Source organism: Alligator mississippiensis, chromosome 5 (assembly GCF_030867095.1).
Source record: "Alligator mississippiensis isolate rAllMis1 chromosome 5, rAllMis1, whole genome shotgun sequence".
NCBI classification, from domain to species: Eukaryota; Metazoa; Chordata; order Crocodylia; family Alligatoridae; genus Alligator; species Alligator mississippiensis.
Genome location: NC_081828.1, coordinates 105,848,095 through 105,857,679, shown reverse-complemented (window position 1 = coordinate 105,857,679; position 9,585 = coordinate 105,848,095).

The following is a 9,585-nucleotide window of genomic DNA, read 5'->3' as shown; positions in this document are numbered from 1 at the left end:
AGCAAGGGCAACATTGGACCCCAGCTGAACCAAATGGGCCAACTGACAACTGACGCCCAGGAAAAAGCCAACCTATTAAATGGGTATTTTGCATCGGTCTTTCATCAGTCCCATAGGATGCCCATGCCCACTATAGGACAGGGAGGTCCAGGTCAGGGAGATCCCATGCCCTCCATCAATGCTGACCTCATGAAGGAACACCTTGAGAGGCTGGATACCTTCAAGTCAGCTGGCCCTGACAATCTACACCCCAGGGTACGCAAGGAGCTGGTGAGCATCATAGCCCAGCCTCTAGCATGGATCTTTGAAAACGCCTGGCGCTCTGGTGTAGTGCCTGAAGACTGGAAGAAGGCCAATGTGGTGCCTATCTTCAAGAAGGGGAGGAAAGTGGATCCGGCAAACTATAGGCCCATCAGCCTGACTTCTATTATGGGGAAGGTCTTAGAAAAGTTTCTTAAAGAGGCCATCCCTAATGGACTGACTGATGCCAACATCCTGAGGGATAGCCAGCACAGGTTTGTTGCGGGTAAGTCTTGCTTGACCAATCTCATTTACTTCTATGACCAGGTGACCTATCACCTGGACAAGGGAGAAGAGATTGATGTCCTATATCTTGACTTCAAAAAAACCCTTCGATCTGGTATCTCATGATCACCTCTTGGTGAAACTAGCTAATTGTGGCCTTGGGTCCACCATGATCCACTGGCTGGGAAATTGGCTCCATGGTTGGACCCAGAGGGTGGTAATTGATAGAAGTCAATCGTCATGATGCCCTGTCACCAGTGGGGTCCCCCAAGGCTCTGTCCTTGGACCCATATTGTTCAAAATTTTCATTAATGATGTGGACATTGGCATCAGAAGCGGACTGGCCAAGTTTGCTGATGATACCAAACTTTGGGGCAAAGCATCCACACCAGAAGACAGGAGGGCAATCCAGGCTGACCTGGACAGGCTCAGCAAATGGACAGATGAGAACCTGATGGTGTTTAACACTGAAAAATGCAAGGTTCTCCACTTTGGGAGGAAAAACCTGCAGCATCCTTATAGGCTCAGCAGTGCTATGCTGGCTAGCACTACGGAAGAAAGAGACTTGGGGGTCATCATTGACCACAAGATGAACATGAGCCTTCAATGCGATGCTGCAGCTAGTAAAGTGACCAAAATGCTGGCTTGCATCCACAGATGCTTCTCAAGCAAATCCCAGGACGTCCTTCTCCCCTTGTACTCAGTCTTGGTGAAGCCACAGCAGGAGTTCTGTGTCCAGTTTTGGGCCCCACAATTCAAAAAGGAGGTGGAGAAGCTTGAGAGAGTCCAGAGAAGAGTCATGTGCATGATAGGAGGTCAGGGAAACAGACCTTACAACGACAGGCTGAGAGCCCTGGGGCTCTTTAGCCTGGAAAAGCGCAGGCTCAGGGGTGATCTGATGGCCACCTATAAGTTTATCAGGGGTGATCACCAGTATCTGGGGGAATGTTTGTTCACCAGAGCACCCCAAGGGATGACAAAGTCGAACAGTTATAAACTACTGCAAGACCATTTCAGGCTGGACATAAGGAATAATTTCTTTACTGTCTGAGCCCCCAAGGTCTGGAATAGCCTGCTATCGGAGGTGGTTCAAGAACATACATTGAACACCTTCAAGAGTAAATTGGATGCGTATGAAATCTATGAAATCTACTGGGCTGCTACTACTGAAGCTAATGCTGCTATAGAAGCTGCCTTCATGTAGAGAGAGTCAGGACAGGTAAAACTTCCCTTTCCTTTCTCCCTTCACTTTACGCCAGCTACAGTGTTCAGCAACTGCTCCCTCACCCTACCACTTTGGGTGCTGAATGAGCTTTCTATGCCTCCATTCAGAATCATATCGGGGGAGAGGGGGAGGCTCAAAAGCACCTCTTTTGATTAGATCATGTATAACATATTAAATTAAAAAGGCAGGCAGATAACTGTTGTGCAAAGGATGCATGTAAATCATATGCATTCTCTTAGTTTCACTAAAGTTCATAAACTTTCACCTGCTGACTGTAATTTTGGTTCTGAATCTAATAAAGATAATAGTTTGTCAGAAGTAAACTCTCCAAATCCCAGTTCTGACTCCAAATTTTAATCTGAAAAATACTCTCATTCAGAAGTAAAATATATATGATGCTGTGTAAGACATTACATTTTAACATGCCAACTATTTTATAGCTGTTTTCTTTTTTTCCTTCTATGAGTGAAAAACAAAAAATGGATTCTAGTTTAGAATGCTCATTCATAACTTAATATATTAAAAGTTCAAAGTGCTGTCTGCAACTGACAATTTGAAGACCATATTACAATTCTATTGATTTTCTATTAGTGCCAGGCAGATATTGAAGAATGCTACCAGTGATTATTTTGGGTTACAGTTAGTAATGCGTACATTCTAACATAACATCCAAGAAAATAGTCTGTTGCCTGGAAAAGCTCATGACTTTTTAACTAGTTAATCATGAAGGTGCCACCCTGCCCTAATATCTGCCTGTTTTCAGATTGACATGGCTAACTACTCCCAGATCAATATTAAATGTTAATTTGTTAATTAAAAACTCTAATTTAGTAATCCCCTATTCTAGTTTTTCTCTCTGAATCCAAAGTTCAGAATTAGTATTACTTCTGATAAAATAGAGGAAGTGCTCACTGACAGGATTAAGAAGAATTTTTCTGTTTGGATTTCATAGATTTCATAGAAACTAGGGCTCCTCGCAAGATCATGAAGTCCATCCCGCAGCAAGGGTCAAATGATCCCGAAAAGATAGGCATGCAAGTGTTTTTTGAAGGTATCCAGAGTAGGTGCTTGCACCACCTCAGGGAGGAGTCTATTCCAGGCCCTGGGGACTCGGACAGTAAAGAAGTTTTTCTTTATGCCCAAACCAAAGTGCTCTTCCAAGAATTTGTTACCATTGGACCTTGTCTTCCCATGAGGTGCCCTGGTGATCAATTTTTTCTCCCAGTTCCTGATGAGTACCCATTATGTACTTATAGGCCAGCACCAAGTCACCTCTGAGCCTATACTTTTCCAGGCTGAAAAGTTCCATGTCTTTCAGCCTCTCTTCATAGGGCCTGCTTTCTGGTCCTCTAATCATTCACATGGCTCTCCTCTGTACTCTCTCAAAGTTCTTCACATCCTTTCTAAATTAAGGAGCCCAAAACTGAACACTTTATTCCAGCTGTGGTCTCACCAAAGCTGAGGAAAGTGGGAGGATAACTTCCAAGTCCTAGCTTGAGACACTGCATTGCCATCTGTTTCTACATTTCAATGGAACAGTGTTTCATTTTGAGTTTTGTTTAATTTCTAAAGCACCTGTTCTGTTCTATTCTGTTCCATTTAAACAGTTTTGCTATTTCAATGCTGTTTTAATATTTTACCCTTAGGTAATAATGGGGAAACACAAAACAGTATATAACTTTGTCATTTCTTGCCTGATTGTGATAAAACTTGCAGAGATGGTAGCCTCTTCTGAGGGCATGAAGCTTGCCAGGTTTCAAGAAGATAGGTCCAGGGACTTCTAGAAAACTTCACCTCAGGCTGCTGACAAGCAGGAGCTGGGGAGCAGGAGCAGCGTCCTGTGATCCAGCAGGCAAATCAGGGGCCCACAACCCCAGGAGGAGTCTAGTAGAGCCCCCAACAGCCCTCGCAGGAGGGTAGGTAGGTCCTTATCTGCCTGCTGGATCACAGGATAATACTCCTGCCACCTGGGACTCAGTGCTGGGGAATTGAACCCAGCTGGGGGAAGCACCTCCTTTATCTGGGATGAGTTCCCAGCCCATCGCTACAATGAGCTGGGAATTCAGCTGAGCTGCAGGAGGGGCTTCCTCCAGCCTGGCTGAGTTTCCCAGTACTGTGATCGACTGGGAACTGAGCCCAGCAGTGCTTTCCCACACCGGGCTCAGTTCCCAGTGGCTCACAACCCCGTGGAACACATCCTGGTGGCAGGAGTCAGAGAGCAGTGCTGGCTCTGCCCAGCTTCCACCACCGGGCTGAGCTCCATGGGGCTGGCAGAGCCAATTGGAGTGCAGTCCGGCAGCAGGAGGTGGAGAGAGCCAATCCTTGCTTTCCCTTGCTTCCCACCACCTGGATAGCTGCTTCAAAATTTGAAATATTTCAGACCTTTCAAAACATTTTGACTGGCCTCGTTTTGTTTTGAGGCATGTTTTGAAGCCCTTCATTTCATTTTCACTGTTTTGAGCTTGAAACGAGTCAAAACATCAAAATGAAACAGCTGTCAAAGCTTCACACAGCCATAATATGCAAGTCAGAGTTTTGTTTGCTTTGCTAGCTGTGGTGTCACATCAGTGGTTCATGTTCATCTCGTGGTCAGTCATGATGCTCAAGTCTCTTTTGGTCATGGTGCTAGCAAGCGTAGTACTGCTGCGCCTATAAGCGTGGTGTGGGTTTTTCTCCCAAGGTGGAGTGCCTTGTATTTCTCAGTGTTGAATGCCATCAGGTTTTGATCTGCTGACCTTGTAAGCCCATCAAGGTCAGCCTGGATAACCATCCTATCCTGTAGAGTGACTGCACTTCCCCATAGTTTCATGTCATCAGTGAACTTATCCAACCCACTTCTGACATCAGAGTCCAGATCATTTATAAACACATTGAAGGGTACAGGTCCAAGAACAGAGACCTGGGGGACACCACTGGCCACTGTGTGCCATGTTGATTTGGTTCCATCAACTATCACTATCTGGGTCCATCCAGGGAGCCAGTTCCCCAGCCATTGGACCATGAAATTATCAAGGCTGCAATTCCCCAATTTTTCCATAAGGATATCATAGGACACCAGATCAATGGCTTTCTTGAAGTCCAAAAATATGTTCTCTATCTCTTCTCCTTTGTCCAGGTGATGCATCACTTGGTCATAGAAGGAAATGAGATTGGTCAGACAAGATCTACCCACAATGAAGCCACATTGTCTCTCACTCAGAATGTTATGTTCTATTAGTCTGCTGTTAATGGTTTCTTTGATGATTTTTTACAAGATCTTTCTAGGTATTGAGGACAAACTGATTGGCCTGTAGTTCCCTGGATCTTCCTTACTCCCTTTCTTAAAGATGGGCACCACATAGGCCCTCTTCCCATCTTCAGGCACCTCACCTGAGTGCCATGAGTTCTTGAATATCCTCACCATTGGCCATTCTATGATGTCAGCCAATTCCTTTAGCACTCTTGGGTGCAATCCATCCTGGCCAGATGATTTGTGAATGTCCAGCCTCTCAAGTTATTCCATCACAAAATCAATGCCAATGATGGGAGTATGTTCGCCTTCCCCTGGTGATCTTGCATCTTGTCAGACAGGATGATCCCATTGGGCTGATGGAAGACCGACACAAAGAACTCATTAAGGAAATTGGCTTTTTCCTGGGTGTCGGTTGTCAGCTGCCCCACTTGACAAGGGTTTAAAAAGGGTTCAGTGCTACTGTGGCAGTAAAGATCATGCTTCCAGAATGAAAGAAGATAAGATTTGCTGGGGTGTGTAAGTACAGATATTTCCTAAAGAACTGGACAGGATTCTGGGAGGAAGATGCATGGAGGACAGGAATGCTCTGGTTTATCAGCTCCTGCCAGTTCCAGTTGGCTGGGTGCAGGACAGAGAATGATCAATAACCATGCCCCACAGCAACCGGAAGGAGAGAGAAACAAAGTGAAAATGAATTGGAGGCTTGCCGGCAGATGCGGAGAAAGCTCCATGAAAGAGAATTACAATACTGAAAAAAAAGAACAGCACAGACCACCCCAGGAGGGATAAAGGCATGAGAGCCAGGAGCTTTCTTCCTTTGAGACTCAGAGGAGTCTCCACACTTATCTGAAGGGGAAGACTTGAGAAGAGGTGACTGATGGGAACCAGCAAAAAGCAATCGACACCATGATAAGCCTGCAGTGGAAGAAGACATCCAAACTGTGAGTGTGGGTACTGCAGACCAGGGTGTTTGTGCAAACACACGCTCTGAATCCTGCCGCCCTCAAAGACACTTAAATGCTTAGCAGAGAGTTATATACCCAGCCTGTAACTGCCAGCATAACAAGCATATTCTACAAGGATAGCAGCCGAGTAGGGGGGCTAGCCTCCCTTCTCCTTTTTTCTTAAGTACAACAAGTCATGACAGGAGAGATTGGGTGGACAAGCTAGACAAAAAAAGAACTCTCCCATAAGTCTCGGCTGGAACATCCTTAATATATCTGCTCCAGGGAGCTCCATAACACGTCACATGAATAGAGAGTCACATTGAGTAGGGATGTTTCTACAGTTACCCCTTTTTTTTCTGACTTTTTTTTATCTGAAGAGGGACTTTTTATTGTCCTTGATTCATGTGGCCAGTTTGAGCTCAGTTTCAGCCTTGGTTTTCCTAGTTCACTCACTACAGGAGCAGGCCAGTGCTGAATATTCCTGCTTAGTGGTATTTCCCCATTTCCATTGCTTATAAGCTTCTTTTTTTTAGGTGCAGGAGGTCCATAAGTTCTCTCTTGAGCCAAGGGGGTTGCCCAACTCTTTTGGTACTTTTTCTGTGGGCTGGAATGGACTTCCCTTGTGCTTCAAGGATTGTATCCTTGAGGAACAACCACTCATCTTGGACTCCCCTCTCTGTCAGTTTATGGCTTCTCAGAGCCTCTACAGCTAGCCTCCTAAACTCTTGAAAGTCGGCTTTCCTAAAGTCAAGGACTTCTGCATTGCTGACTGACTTGCCAGCTTTGTAGTGAATAGAGAAGGCAATTGACTCATGGCCACTGTCTCCCAGCTTCCCTTCAATTCTCAGGTTGCTCACTAGATCATCCCCTTTGGCCAGCACCAGGCCCAGCAGCGTCTTGCCCCTCGTCAGTGCATAGACTTCTTGTGACAAATAGAGTTCATCAATGCTTGTGAGGAAGCATTGTAACCGACTGGATTTGGCTGAGTGCTCTTCCCATGAGATGTCCAGGTAGTTGAGGTTGCCCATAACAACCATGCACTGAGAGCGTGCAGCCTCAACCAGTTCCCTGGTGAATTTGTGGACAAGTTCTTGCTCTTGATTAGGAGCCCTGTAGTAGATTCTTACCATTATATCCCTGTCACCATATTCCCCCCTTATTCTTACCCAGAGAGCCTCAAGTTGCCCTCCTTGGGTGCCAGTCTCTGCCTGTATGGAAGTGTATTGCTCCTTCACATAGAGAGCTACACCCCTGCCCTCACTTGCAACACAATCTCTCCTGTACAGGGTATAGCCTGGAGTCTATACCTGGAGTCCCATCAGGTCTCCATTATTGCTATGAAATCATAGTCACTTCTGTTTTGCAGAAGGGTCAGATCCTCCTGTTTGTTGCCTAGGCTCCTGGCATTTGTATTTAGGCAAGTAAGTCTTCCATTGGAGATCCTAGGCTGCTCTGCACTGCTAAAAGAGCCCTGTCCATGGGGTGGTGGTAGAAGTGTGTTCCCTTGTACAGCCTGACCTACTGATTTGATGGCTGATGCTTGATGGGCTTGCACTGGTGGTTATCTGACCATCCCCCAGTGAACTTATTTTAAAGCCTGGTCAAGCAGATCAGCCATTCTGGCAGAGAAGAGCTTCTTCCCCATGCAAATGAGGTAGAGGCAGTCCCTTCCCATAACTCACTGCCACTCTCTCTGAAGTGTGGGTTGCAGTTGTAGAACCCAGAGTTTTCATGGTGGCACCAGAACTGTAGTATTATGGTTATTTCTTGAATTCTTACCCTCCTATGCCTGTGACCCATAACCAGAAGTATCAAGGAGGAAACCACCTCTGCCTCCAACACTCTGAGCCCCACTCCCAGAGTCCTGTATTCATTTATAACCTGGCTGGAATTGCTCCAAGCCATGTCACTTGTGCCCACATGGATAAGGAGCATGGGGTGGTGGTTGGAAGGCCAGATAAATTTGGGGATCCTCTCAGTTACATCCTAGATATGGGCCTCTGGAAGGCAGCAGGCCTCATGAGCTAAGGAGTCATGGTGACAGATTGCTCCCCCAGCCCCCCTCAAGAAGGAGTTTCCTGCAATGACCACTCTGCATTTCTTCTTAGGGGTGTTTGCAGGTTGCTTTTCTTCCTCAGGTGTAGGAGCTGGTGGTTCTGTTGGCTTTTCTGGCACTGAGAGGATTTTATACCTGTTGTGAAGGTCCAGGGGAGTGGTAACCCTGGTGTGGTGTGTTTTGAGGCCAGAGACAACATTCATCCAGGCAACCCCTGGCTGGACATTGTGGAAGTTCCTTTCATCCACCCTTGTTTTGCCAGCTGACCTTGCTCTTCCCTCTTCTTTCTTCTGCTAGAGAGCCTGGCAGTAAGAGTCAATCTCCTCTTCACCATCTCTGATGGCATGCAGCCTCGGTACCACAGCCTGAAGTTCCCCTATCTGGCACTCCAGAGTCACCGATGTGGAGCAAACCTCACAAGGACAGGTGTCATTGCTCCTGATTCCAGGTGCCTGCAAAAGTACTAGGCAGCCCCCACAGCCAAGAGCCAGGGGATCCATCTGAGTGGAGGCTGGAACTATGGATTCCATCTGGGTGGAGGCCTCAGAGGTACTGGGGCGGGGGGGAGGGGGAGGGCTCAGTCACGGAGAGGATCTTTGGGGTGTGGCATGTCCCTACCATGGTGTAGGTAATAGCCCAGGCTACTGCTGAGATGACCCTTCTCTAAAGGCTTTCTGCCTAGAGCTTCATGCCCCTCCTACATGCCTTCCTGTGTGAACCCCCATGCTAATTCAAGTACTGGGCCTAGAGTGTGCCTATTTGTGTGATCTGTTCGCGAAACTCCAGTCGTATGGCTCCCTGGGGGCCTGGGCCAAGTACAAGGCAGGTGGAAGTGTGACCCTCCTTAGTTCCTCTCAGCTGCCCTGCAGCTGACTAGTTCCCACCTACCATGGGCCCCACCTACCTCCTGGCTGCGCTGGGGGTCAGGATCAGGATGTGCCATGGATAGGTTATTCCATAAATGCCTATCATAGGTTTTCTTCCCCTGAAGCAGATGGAGGTAACAATTGACCAAAATAGGATATTGGATTATCTGGACAACTGGCCTGATCTGCAGTGGCAATTCCTACATTCTCTCTTTTCCCCAAGAATGGAAAAGTTACCACTATAACAAATGTTTAATTAGACAATCTGTTTGAAATTAAGACTCATTATAAAATTCTGCACAGTAAGAACATTCATCTAACCCATTTTTTTGCCAGATGTTAGCTCAAGATGGGAAAGCTTTCCACTTTGGTGACTCCAATCAAGCACAATCCTCTTTGGTCTTCAGTTTTCCTCTTCTGAGGACTGTAAGGCCCTTGTATCAGGGTGATAACTTCTGGTGGATTTTAGGAGATCTATAGAAAGTGTATTTATGTTGGGACTGGAAAAACATAGACATAGTGAGGAGAATAAAGAAAAGGAACATGGAAAAAAGGAAGATTCCAGTTTCCCCTCCCTCTCCCTCTACCACACATTTAAGTTATGTTGACATAGTACCACATAGTGTCACTATAGCCAATTCTGAATATGCTACAAACTATGTTGCATACCAGAAGTAGTATAGCCATTTTAGCACAGTGTTCCATCCAGACTGATTAGCTTCACTGGGTGCATC